Source organism: Falco peregrinus, chromosome 5, assembly GCF_023634155.1.
Source record: "Falco peregrinus isolate bFalPer1 chromosome 5, bFalPer1.pri, whole genome shotgun sequence".
Taxonomy (NCBI): Eukaryota; Metazoa; Chordata; class Aves; order Falconiformes; family Falconidae; genus Falco; species Falco peregrinus.
Genome location: NC_073725.1, coordinates 99,219,810 through 99,233,513, shown reverse-complemented (window position 1 = coordinate 99,233,513; position 13,704 = coordinate 99,219,810).

The following is a 13,704-nucleotide window of genomic DNA, read 5'->3' as shown; positions in this document are numbered from 1 at the left end:
AACAAGCACTTAAGAGTCTGGGCCATGTCTGAGCTGACATCCATAGTGGATCATACATAAGTCATACCCACGGAGTCTGCATCTTTCCACTGACTTTTGACCCCAGGGAGACCCCAGGCTTGGCTCCTGCCACCTAATGTTGCTGAGGCAAACTTCTTCCACCCTGGGAAGGCGAGAAGGTTTCAAGTTTATGTGGGAAAATGTTGCCTGGAATCAAAGAAGAGACTCATGACCTCAGCTAATCATCCATGGTTGCAGGGGTGTGCCCAGCACTTCAGGGATGCCAGGGCTCCGCTCCCCACCACCATGGCCATTCCCACTCAGCTCAGCACCCAGTACCTACAGTGCCAAGGCAACTAAAGCCCAGTCACCAGCATCCCTTTACAGGAAGCCTTTGCTCACCCAGAGCATCTTCTGCCTGCTCTTGCTGTGCTCCCAGTTCTGCCAGTGTTTTCAGTCTCCCGGATTCCAGCAGCATCTGACACCTCCCAGCAGCAGCAGCAGCACGGCTGGTGGCTGCCTCTTGCAGCTCCTACCAGCCAGACCTGTCTGCTTGGCCGAGGGCAGCGCGTCGCAGGCACCGAGCCTGCATCTAACCAGCTGCATGCAAACGCAGGAGAGCTGCAATTAATTACAACTTTTTGTTATTTTTTCCCCTCTTCTGCTCCATCTATGAGAAATGCCAGCTGTTCCTACCCTGATGCCCTATTAATTTTGCAGAGCTGGGCTGCCTCCTCCCGAAGACACTGCAGGAGCAAGGGCCGGGGCGGGGGGGGGGGAGCAGGAGCCAGTCACAGGGCTGTGTGTGTGCCTGAGTGTGTGCAGGGACAGGGGAGGGCACAGCCTGAATCCTGCCTAATGCCAGACTGCTCCTGGCTTCATTCACATCTCTTTGTAACTGCTTTCTGGTTAAACCCACAGTTTTCATGGGCTACATCCCCCTTAACACATCCTGGGCTCCAAGAGGCTTCCCACATTGCTTAATCATTGCTACAGAAACAGTTCTTCACCTATTGTCATATTTGATCTGTCATATTTGATCCCGAGAACATGTAAGAGTGGGAACCTTCTAAGATGTTTGTTAAGTGTAAAATACTTAGATGACTTAATGACTTACCTTTTCTTCTTTGCTGCTCAGATATGATCCAAGCTGTAGCCATTGTATCAGCCTGCCAAAGATTCAGCCAAGCCTGTGCCATTTCACACATGAAGCTGTCACGTCCACGTCACGTCAAATGCAACCATTCAGTTAAAGGGGAACATTTCTCCCAGACACTGATGACAGGCGCCAAAGTCCCCTCAGGTCCGAGAATCGGTGCTGCGTGTTCCTGCATTACATAAACCCCTGCCCTGATCTGCACCCTTGGTCTTCAGCCTGTGGAAGCACCGAGTACCTGAGCATCACCCGGGCTGGGGAAACATCTCCATCTTCTCACATGGCACAGTGGTGCCAGCAGCAACGGGCAAACCGCTTATATCTTCCATCTTTTATTATCATATATTTCCTTTTTTTTCTTTCTCCTTTCCAAGAGACTCTCACTACCTCAGACATCCTTGTCATTTTTCAGCATATTTTTAATAAAGCTTCCCAATTTTCCCTTCAGTTTTCTTTCACATGTCACCGCTCATACGGCTGGGGCTCATTGTAACGCCATGTGTGTCTATCCATTTGTCTTCCCAAATCCCTGCAGGGTTTAGGGGTGGTATTTCAGTATTTCTGAGCTGTCTTCTCTTTGTACTGTAACGTTTCATAAGAAAACTTGCAGTTGTTGAGCTCTGTCAAGGGAGAGAGACAGCAACAAGTTAAACAGCTTCATGTACTTGGGAGAGCGACAACAGCATATGAAGAAACAAGTGTTCAGAGAGCCTTGGGATATGAAAAGCCAAAGAGGCATTAGATATCACAGGTCAAAAGTGAAGTCCCTCGTCCCCTTGCCATGTGGGCTTTTGTAACATTACATATTGCTCTGCAGTGCTGCAGAGCCCAAACATGCCTGAAAGTGGGATACTGGGTAACAGCTATTTCCCTGTGAAACGCCACACTGATGCTTGTTGAACACCTGTAGACATCAATAAATACATTTTTTAAAGAAAATGAAAATTCTACAAATAAGTTGTGCTCTGAGAGGAGTGAATCAGTTTCCTGGGTAGACAAAGTCCAAAGCATTTCATTTTGGCTGGAAGTTTGTAAGCACTGTCTGAGCAGAAGACCCCTTCCAAATGAAGGCATCTTGATGATCGGGCCTCAGCAGTTCTTTTCCCACTCCTCCCTAGCTGCTCTCCTGCACTTTTTCAAATAAATTATGCAAGGATTTCTCTCTGATGGCCCCTCACTAATACATCATGGCTTGGGTTAGTCTCTTTGCCAATATTGACAGCAGCAGCAGTTGCTGTCAGGCTGAGCAAGGTAGTCAAGTGATACCTCTTGCATAATGTTGATCTAATGAAGGCTTACTTATTAGATGGAGGGAAGAGAGAGAAAAAAAGCCAGAAAAGTCTTCTAAGCAAAAAGGGTTTTAATTAGCTCTCCAAGCCTCTAAGCCAAAGAAGAGCTTTCAAATCAAATGCTACATGCTTCTACTTTGAATTACGCCAGACCCTGTTTCAGCCCTGTAGCAGCAGAGGGCATAACTGAACCAAATCAGAATTTCCTGATGCTTTCTATTGCATTTTCTTTCTGGTAAGCACATTAAAAAAAAAAAAATAGTTTGCAGATATAAGACAGTGAGACCCTCTCACCTCCCAACTTTAGACTGTCTACTTCCCGCTAACAAATCAGTGTGTTTAAAATCAATGCAGTCTCCTTATGGTCAATGAATTTCCCCATTGTTTCAAATTTTGCTCCACTTCAGAGAAAGAAATCATGTAAACCCTTCAGAAGTCCCCTATTCTCATTTCTCTGTAACAGCTACAGGGAGTTCTTTTTAAATGGATTTTAGCCTGTGTTTTGTGTGAAGCAGGCACAAGAAGCTGTTTGGTAGCAACACTTTCCATGAAGGCAGCAATCATCTCCTACAAGCAGAGAAGTGAAGAACTGGCTTTTGCAGATACACGGCAGTGCTGTGAAGCAGAGCCATTGCTGCATCCCTGGCCGGGGCAGCGCTCCTGGCTACGGGCACAGGAACATGCACTCCCCCAACCAGGCCACATTAAACACATTGTCTTGAAACCAAGCCACCTTCCCTGAAGTAAGGCATGAACCTGCCCTGGAGAAGAGAGTTTTCTAGGAAATTCTGGCAAGCTTCCATGCAAAAAGGTTGGGTTGGTTTTTTTTTTTTCCTCTCTGAGCACAGGTAGGATCTCACTGCACTATACTTTCAAACAGAGAGAGCAAAAAGGGACCTACTCCAAAGACCTGACAAGTGTCAAGAGGTGGTTCCTGGCAGATGAGGGAGCAGGAGGAAATCCAGATCAAAAAGGAGTGGGGGAAATAGGTCAAGCTGCTGCTATTTTTGCAAGCATACTATTGATTAACAAACAGGCTCAAGCAGTGCTTAAACCAGGTATGTGCTCATGTTCCCTTGATGTAGAGGAGTTATGAAAGACTGTATGAAAAGTTTATTTGTGAAAAGGTTGTAATTATTGTTAAAAACATCAGGTATGAAATGTAAAAAAGAAAGGGGAGGGGGAAGTGTAGAGGAATGAAGCTGGGCTAATTAGCATAATATACAACTGTGAGTTAGCTTCAGGGGTGTTGGGTGGGCTGATGTAGGTAAGGTGCAGCTGTGGCTGGTTAAGTGAAGTGGCTGAGAGCCAATGAAGAAGCAGAGAGAAGGCAGAGAACACATGCCCTGGATGAGGCAAGACAAGGACAAGGCAGCAACAGAAACCCCAGTCATGCCCCCCTCCACATACCTCCCAGCCAGCTATGGGCTGATGTCCAGCCCACAGAGGTGCCTGAAGCCCGGGGCTGCCCCCCTGTTGCAGCACAATCAAACTAGCAGGCTGCAACAAGGCTTTACCCTCGGTCAGATTCTACTGTCTGTGCAGTAGCTCCTTCCTCCAGAGGCCAAACCACACTGCCCCTCCTCCATCCAGCCCCCCTCCCACAGCCCTCAGGGCTATTTAAGCACTTAGCAGGAACGAGCTACACCTGCACATCATCCACGTCAATCAACCCACTGCCTCTGCGGCATGGCCACAGCTGCACGTTGTCAATGCTAACGAACCCACTGCCTTCACTCCTCTACACCTTGACTTTTTGGTGACACTTCATTAAAACAGTCAGGAAAAAAATGCATTCCTGTATGAAACTCTCAAAGCCCTTGAAAGCATGGCCAAGCTGGAGCAAGTTTCCTGGGTCCTAGCTCCTAGACTGGGGGCAGGAAACCTTGTGCAAGCTCTCAGTGCATCAGGGCATGAACCTCTCATTTTGTTAAACCTAGCACAACATTACTACAAATAGTTGAACAATGTGCAGATATTTGAAAGGTATTTGTATAGAATGTTCTAAAAATATTCAACAGTTATTTTATGCTCAACTGCTGTTGAAATCACTGGGGTATTACTGTAGGTAACTTGGTACTTTAAAAATATCCAACAGTTAAATTAAGGCAAACGTGCCTCAAAATATATGTTTCAATACTCAAATAATCAGCGTGGGCACATCAAAAGAAGAGCCCCATGTCAAGCTGACAATAAACCCTAACTGGCATCAGCCACGCAGGGACGCTCTGCGATGGTTGGCGCTATGCCCTGCCCATAGCTTGGCGCAGGCAAGCGTGGACTTTAGTGGCACTGGCCATAATTAATATCTCCTTGAGTGCTGTGCCAAGTCTTTTAAAGCCAAGTTACATACCATGCCAGGCACTTGGGAATGCGCTCTCTTGCGCTGCCATTTTCTGCCCTTACAGGACACCCAACAAACTGATGTGTCCTTCTTGTCAGCAAGGAAGGTCTCCAGCTGTGTGTCGGCTTGCTGTAAGAAGCAGAACAGAGAGTACCCCAAGAGCTGTATTCTACCAAGGCACTTGGAGAAACAGCCAAGACTGGTGCTCATGTCTTGCTTTCCAACCCTGCTGTTGAGTGCTTCTGTCTGAAATTTCTTGAGCTTCCTGAGCCATAGGATCCGATGGGCATTTTAGGAACAATTTGAAGGAGGAAAAGTGTTTGCATGCAACTAAGGGAGCTCACCAGCACCATCACAGGGGTGCAGGGAGGCTCACAAAGGCTTCTATGAAGCTGATACAGTTTTGGAGGTTTCTACATATATTTATTTAGGATAGGGATGATAATATAGCTTTTTTCATTAAACACTCTGGAAGCCCTATAAGTTCCCCTTGATGGGAGGTGCTATGAAGGTGGCTGAGATTTGTTCTCATTGAAGTCCCCCTGCTACACACACCCTCTCAGCCTGGGTGTGCTGCCTCCAAAGCATTGTAAGCCAGCTGGAGACCTGGGACCTGTTCAATGACCAGACACTCAGGGACCCTTCCCTGGAATAACGTGGTCAAGAACAGTTCCCTTTCACAGTATCTTAATTACCAGCTCGGCCTCAGAAATGGTACCAAGCAAATCACTGTGTATATAAAATATCTAGGAAAATCCTTTGTTTCTGAAGTAAGTCTTTCTTTCAGAGAGGGAGCCTTCTGCTAGGTCTCTCAAACCCAGAGAAAATCAAAATGACAGGATAAAATGAATATGTATGGCTGGGTGCTGCGTTGCACTGATAAGAGCCTCTCCAGTTCTGTTGGCAGCACCTTTGGTCCTCGCCTGTGGGTTCCCTGCATCTCTCCTGCTCCCTGAGGCAGCGCCCAGTTGATGAGAGCCACCCACACAGTGAGGAGGAGGAGGGTGAGGAGGAAGGAGCAGAACCAGCAGCACCATCACACGGGCTTTGTGTTTGGAACCCCCCAGGCACTGCTCATGTATCTGGATGCAGACACGCAGCGGTGCTCACCCCTCTGCAGAGGCTTTCCACTCCCTGTTTGGAGGGAGGGGAGGCACAGAGGGACTGGCAGAACAAAGCAGTGGTCTCAGCTGCAAATGCAATAGGCATCTGCAGGCCCTACAGCATCCCTGCCACCTGGGGATGGCACTGAGGGGTCTGGAAGAGGCACTCGCTCTGCCCCTTCAGCTGCAGCAATCTCACTGTCCCAGAAAGTTAATCAACCAAATATTGTTCTTTTGTACTTAATGTACAACTGCTTATTTTTGCCAATTATCCTAATTTCCCCCTCCCCTGAGCCCCTCAGTGCTGGTAAACTGCCGGGAGCTTCTCTGATGGACATGCAGCCCCCCAGTCAGCAAAGCCTTCAGGTGTCAGCATCACTCAGAGGCATGCTCGGTGGGGCAAAGCAAAGTGATGTGCCATGCTGTGCCGTGCTGTGCCACACTGCCTGTCACCACCTACATCACCTGCTGAGGCAAGGAGCTCTGCCCTGAGCCGAGCAGGTCTCAAAGACACTGTGCTGCTGGTGGCTGGGGCTGCTGGGTGAGGTGCTTCCCTTAAGCACGGTACCCAGCCTTAGTTTTGCTTAGCTAAACTCTAAAGCAGCCTAGCTCTCACAGACCTCACTCATATACCCCCAACACCCTAATATTCCCACTCAGGACCTCTTTTCTTGGTGCCCGGTTAGGTCCGTGTTAGCGTTAGAAGAAGCTCTCTGCTGCTACATCCTTGGATCCCGTTTCCCTGATCCATAGTTCACATCTCTGTGTGTGCTAGCAACAGATACATGGAGAGCAATCATTTCCAAATAATAAGCCCTCGACTTACAGAAGTGCTCGTTAAGTGCATTTCCTGGTGCTTTGATTCTACTAAATTACATCCCATATTTATTCCCCAGTGGTCAGATCTTCTCTGTGGTGAAAATGCCTCCAGCTTTCTTTCCTTGCTAAGCTCCATTAGCACTCACTGTTTGCAAAGGCTGTTAATACATGAAATAGGCTCAAGCCTGGGCCACTCTTTGAGGAACAGCCCCTTACCACCTCTTTAGCCCGGTGTTTGGTGTTGTGCTAAAAAAAAGATGCTGGTTTCTCACCTTTATCCAACTTTTCAAAATCATTGCCTAGTTTTCATGTGAGTTCTTTCTTAACTATCGTAACCAACAGTCCCCCCTGGGGACACCTTCAGCAAGCAATTTGCAGAAGCCCAAGCCTGTTAAACCTGCCACACTTCTCTTGATTTACAAATCAGCTATTGTATTTGACTGACAGATATTACAACCTCTTTAATGCCTCTTTTCTCCCCAGATCCTTGGAGGTTTCGGCACAATTCACTGTTGAGTAGTTCAAGGTAATAAACTTTGGTGGAAGCAATTAGAAATACTTGGCTGCACACCGCTGTGATCACGTAAGGGAGGAAACAGACTATGTTTAGCCCATTCCTAGCAAGTCATGGTCCCTTGGCCCAGCGGTGTTGTTGCCACCTTGCCTCATTCCTCCCATGGGCTGGTAATGAGCTACATTCTCCATGTTCATCACACAAAGATGGTTCTGGTGTTATAAAAAGAGTTCTATGTTTAAGCTCATATTCAGAGTTGATGCAATTTAGCACCACTCCTTTGCCTGCCAGCATACAGCATGTTTGCACAATATAAGGGAGTTTCTTTACAGACAGCAAAGTATTAAGATAGCAACGTTGGCCCAGCTAGGTGGTGCGCTCCGAAAGGGATGCCAAGTAATGAGTGGGAAATTTGAAGCCCTCACCCTCAACCAGACCGTGGTAGGAACCCAGGAGCATGGAAATGCAAAAATAGCGTGCAAAATCACTCCTTCTCCCAAAGCCTATACACCTCACCTGTGCACAGACACCGGTCTAATTATTTTTTTTCCTTCAAGTCCTCAGATGGTTATTCTTCATTAACATATCATATGACTTCCATATACTTGCCAGTTCAACCAAGGACATTCTAGGTTAGAGCACATGCAACGAAATATTGGCTTTTCACTATGTCTGAGCCTCAGGCTCGGCCACCAGCTCAGGCAGAGATACTTCCAAGGGCTGTTGTGTCTCTTTCACAGCCTGTTCATCTCCCTCAGCAGAAAACAAAGGATGAAGAGAGCTCAGCCTGCTTCTGAACTGAGAAAATACACCCTCAACCCTCCTGATACTTGCAAGTTGGTACCGGAATGAGAAGAAAGCCACCCAAAGGGGGCCATCTCAAACCTCAGCTCAAGGTGGGAAAACTCTGGCTCTGCTGGGAATAGCAAGGGCAGAAGTGGAGCCCCATTCCCTGAGTGCGTGGCTTTCCTGGGCCACCCAGCTACAGCTGTGCAAGGCCTGGGGCCAGATGCTCTCCTCATCCACCCTTGATGCTCACAGCTTTCTTTACATTAGTTCTAGCAAGCATAAGGCCATAAAAATGGATGGCTTGTGGTGGGCTCAGCTGATACCCGGTGCCTCCACAGCTGTTTGACCCTGCAAGAAGGGAGCAGAGCACAACAGCCCCTGTCAGCAGCAGCCGCGGGGCATGTATGTACAAGCCATGCTGTCCTGATACCTTGCCCCTTGCCACGTGCCCCAGTCCCTTGCCACCTTAGCAGCTCTTCAAGAATCCCTCCTCTATTTCTCCACATCCCCTTTCCACTGGAGGACCCCAAACTGGATGTTTTATACCAGGTGCTTTGAGAGGAGGGGGAAAGTAACTCCCCTTGGTCTGCTGGCCAGGTTTTTGCAGAAGCTTAGCAAGAAAAGCTGGGAAAACAAATTCCCCCGGCTTCTTCAGGGAAGTCAGCTCTGCACCTGCATTTGTGAGGCCATGTGACCTGTCCCAAGGAGCCATCCACACCTGCCGGACCAGGACCGCTCTCCCTTTCCTGGGGCAAAGCTGAGGGTTTTCAGGAGCGATGATGTCACCGAAATCAGGAATCAAACCTCTTAACACCAATGCAGTATTAAGAAGCAGGCACTCCTTTATGGCAGCGCTGGGTGCTCGATGGCATCTCCACAAATCAAGCACCTGTGTAGATTTTACCGTTACATTTATACACAAAATAACATGGTCGTACACTCCCAGTTACAATGATTGGTTAGTAATTTGCATATAATTGTAATATTTGCTGTGTCATCCTTTTCTGTTACTACGCTTGCGCAGGGGAAGCGTCTTCACCTGGGCAAGGGTCTTCTTGATCTGTGGGCATGATTTTTAGTCACTTAGGTAATGAAGTCATTTTAGTCATTTAGACAATGAAGGTAGTTCACTTCAGGACACTTTAAAAGGAAGTTTTGTTGCCAAGTTGGACAGCTGGATATCGGCCTTGCCAAGCTGTCCTATAACTCACCCTATACGCAACAGAACCTGGGTGCTCTGGTTATGGTCTGGAGAGTAAAGACTAAGGGTATTATGGTCTATAGCATAGGGTCTTCCACTAAGAGTCTGGGATAACAAGCAGCACAGCGATTTATAAGTAATTGATTAATAAGTGCTAACATAGCTCCATCATGAAGGTTAACTCCTTAGAATCAAAATGTGCTTATAACTAACAGTTACATAATTACAACATATAGAAAGATGAGGGCAGGGGAGGCACCGCAAGCACAGCACGAACTGGGGGGGTGGGGTGGGGGGTGGGGAATGGCAGCCCCCCAGCGGGGTGTGGGGTTCCGAGGAGGGCTGGGGGGGTGAGCCGCCCGGCACCCCGACCCCGGCACCCCGGCACCCCGACCCCGGCACCCCGACATCCCGACCGCAGCACCCCGGCACCCCGGCATCCCGACCTTGGCACCCCGGCACCCCGACATCCAGACCCCGGCACCCCGACACCCCGACCCCAGCACCCCGGCACTCCGGCATCCCGACCCTGGCACCCCAGCATCCCGACCCCGGCACCCCGGCACCCCGGCATCCAGACCCCGGCACCCCGACATCCCGACCCCAGCACCCCGGCACCCCGGCACCCCGACCCCGGCACCGCGGCACCCCGACCCCAGCACCCCGGCACCCCGACCCCGGCCCCCGCCCCGGGAAGCCGGGGAGCGGCTCCCGCAAAAGGAGACGTTCGGCCCCATCAAGTGGCAGCTCAGCGAATTGCGGGGAAACGCTACTAAAGCAGCTGAACCTAGGGATTAAATATTGACATCTGTCTTTTTCCTATCGCCCTGCCGCGACAGCAGTTCCCAATGTTACATTCTTTTGCAGATGAGGAGGGTGCTGGCCATAACGGTCACACTTGCTACAGGGGAAGCTTAGAAAGGGTCACTTTCTTTGCAACAGTAAATTCAGTTAATTTAAGTACTAATTTTTTTCTGAGTACCCCTATTTATAATCACTGTTCTTCACTGAAAGTGTTAAGTTGCTAAGGGTCTAGTATAATGCACGTGCAATTATTTAGTGCAATGCTTAGAAATGTCGCTGAGATTACAGTGTGCGCCTCACACGTAAGAGCGTACAACTACCCTATGTGCTGTGTAAGTGGGTTACAAACAACACAGTTTTGGGGAAAGGCAATGTGGCTGGTTTTAGCTCTAGCCAAAGCTGTAAACTGCCCCATTCCCTGACCCGCACCCCAGCACAACCCAGGCAAGGGCACAAGAGCAACCTTGCAAATACAGTTTCATGCTACTGGAAGTTTAGTACAAAATGAATTTGGGATTATTAAACGCATTAGCCATCGCATAAACTACAGGCTTAGAAACCTCAAGTGCGTATTTCAGCACTTGAACATCATCACAGCAGTAAAAGGATACAAAATGATGCTGTTACTGGCATCGAAGTGTACAAGGTTACAAATCTTAGGGCTTGTAATGAATCAACAAATAGTTGAGGTGCTTACTGTCCTGATTTCTGATGCTGCCTACACAGGTAGAGAAGAGTAGAGAACAGGCTTTGCTGTTAGCAAGACCCTGCACCCCAGCTCAGCTCCATTTCAAGTATGCTCAAGAAGTCTTCATAGGACAGAACGTAATTTGAAAGTCTACGAGACTCTTGCACAGGAGAAAAGTTTCCAGTGGCCCTTGCTGTGGCTTACAAGCCATGTTCCCTCCCTCACCTGCTGATCTGTCAGCAGTGAAAGGGCTCCCTGGCACTGCTAGAAGGGACCTGTCCAGCTGGGAAAGCAACTCCAGCTAGAGTTCCCCAGTTTAAACTCAACCAGCCTAAGACCATTTGTGATTAGCAACAGCATACTCAAAATCTTCCCATCAGTTAGTACTTTTCCCTAAAATACCTGTGAAGAGCTTTGAAAGCAATTCTGTGATCGAATCTGTTAATGATTTCTCTCCTCCTCACCTTCTGTTATGTTCATTTAAGGAAATACCAGTCTAAACCCTACTGCTGCCGTGCAAATGACCATAGACACCTAAAGAAAAGACCAGCTGATCTGCATCTACTTCAGTAAGAAGTATCCCACAAGAAAAAAAACTTGCACCTCTGTTACTGAAAACCAAAAATCTCCCTTTTGTTGACTATTGATCATGGCACACTCGCTGCTTTTGGATTCAGAGCACAACTTTTCTGACGGATCACACACGTGGAAAGCCACCATGCCAGCCTCCCAGCTAGAAGGACTCTTCCCCAGGCCTTGGCTCCAGCAGCCTGTGCTGCCCAGCTCAGGGACTGAAGAGGCAGAGAGACCAGGCCTGAAAGTGATACAGGCTCCGGCAACCCCCGCTGAAATTCAATATAATTCCAATAATCTGCTAAAAGGTCACTGAATAGTGAGTAATTCAGCACGCAGCCGATAGCAAGATGATAGCATTACTGGCACGCAGCCTACACGCAATCACAGATGACTCGCTAAGTGAGGCCATTTTCCCTGAAAGACAAAGCTTGGGCTAGAAACACAGCCCTCTCACTGGGAGCTGGGATTTTCAATTTAATTTCATGTTAGAGGATTTCTAACACCTCCAAGGCACCCAGCTGGATCCTGGTAAGAGAAAATGAGTGGATGCATACTCCTAATCGCTGCGCCAGTAAGTTACCATGCTGAAATAGCAGCCAGACAACAACAGCATTGCTGGGGAGGGTGCTTGTCTGGAGGGAGGGAGCAGGACCCCTACTTGGGGGGGTGTTTGGGCACAGAGAGAAGGTGCTCAGGGGCTGCTATGGCGGGGTGCCTCCCTCCTGCGCTGCTGCAATGCCTGCCCACAGCCGGCAGCTCTGCCAACCGCCCGCCAGCTGCTCCTGCACCAAATCGTGGCTCTAGCAGGTGCCTGATGCTCATGGCATATCCAGCCAGGCAGGGGGTCTCCAGGTGACCGGAGCTGTCCCCCAGTGTCCTCGGTGCTGGGGAGCCTGGTGCTGGCACCGGCACTGCCTGAGCACCAGGTACTGCCTCTTGCAGTACCCGGGGTGATGCATCCTCCAGCGCAGGGCAAAGCAGTCGCGCTCCAGCCCAGCCACAGCTAGCACGTGTGCAAGGCATTTGGGGGCAAATTCTCAGCCAGTGTCAAGGACCTTCATTCCTGAGGTCAGTTTTTGAACAAGGACCCAGTTCTGTCTGAGAAAACAGCTGAGTTTTGTGTTGAGGCGGGAGAAAATACGCAACTGCCGCTTTGTTCTAACAAACTCACTGTTCTTTACATTCCCAAGGATCTCAGACAAAACCTCTGATCTACTGTAATAAACAGAGCATGAAAATCAGGTTTGGGCTTCAATTTTATCCATGACATTAGCTCTGCCTTCCTATTTTTCTCCTGAGGGGTGAAGTCCTAATGAAAAAAGCAAAAGTCAGTGCTAATAATCTGGGTATTATTTTCCCCTTCCTTTCTTTCAAACCTGAGTAAGGTGGATTCCAACAAGAGTGATTTTACAGTTCAGAGCTCTCCTACAAGCCCTCACCACATTGCTGGCTAAGTCACCACAACATTGGCATCTTCTATCCATGGGATCTTCCCAGTCCCCAGTGCCAGAAAGGATCTGCCTAACTCCCAGCTTCTCATCCACTCCTGCAGAGAAACGGCTGATAATAAAGTAAAATAAAATAAAATAAAATAATCCACTGATCCACTTCCTTCCTGCCAAGAAGCACCATTTTTTGAAAATGGAAGTTTTGCACGGGAATTATCCACTTCTAGTTTTTACAAGGTTTCTGGGGCCTGGGATAGCACTGACATTAGAGGCTCCTTGTTTGGGTCACTCGCCCAGGACACACGATGCATCTCCTGCCCCTTCCTTTCACATTCTCACCAGGCAAGGCTTTTTATAGCCTTTTATATCGAGGCCAATATCCACCCATGGGCATCCAGGGTGGGAGGCAGTTTGCCAGAGAGCTCCTGGCTTTGGGATGTGCTGGGAGCACCCAGAACATAGCTGCTCAGATGCAAAGTTGGGATAAAGTCATAGCCAGGCTTGTTCAAAGCTGTAAAAAGCCTGATGGACTAATCTTACTGTGCGTTTTGCTGTACTTGCTCATCAAAAGCAAAGCATGGCAGAGAGGCGTCTCGCTCTTGAAAGGGACTGGCAGCGAGCGTGGGTGGAAACACAGTCGTGGCTCCGATCAGGTTATCAATCATCCCTTCGCGATGTGGCCGTTGGTGCCACTCAAGTCACCGCTTGACTGAGCATCCCGCAGTTGCCAGAAAACCACATGGCCCAAGCAGCTGCTGAGCAGTCAGCCAAGCAAATGCTGGGGACAGCGAGGGGAGAAGCAAAGCCTTCATCCATTTCTCCTGATTAAAAGAAGAATTAAATTTATATTTGATGATAGGCTTGGTTATTCCCCCCAGTTTCACTGACCAAGTGGTTTCATCTGGGTTGGATGGCTGCTGAAATCACCCCTGGTGGGAAGCTGCCCTGGGCTCTGCTGAGGCAGAGAAGGGTT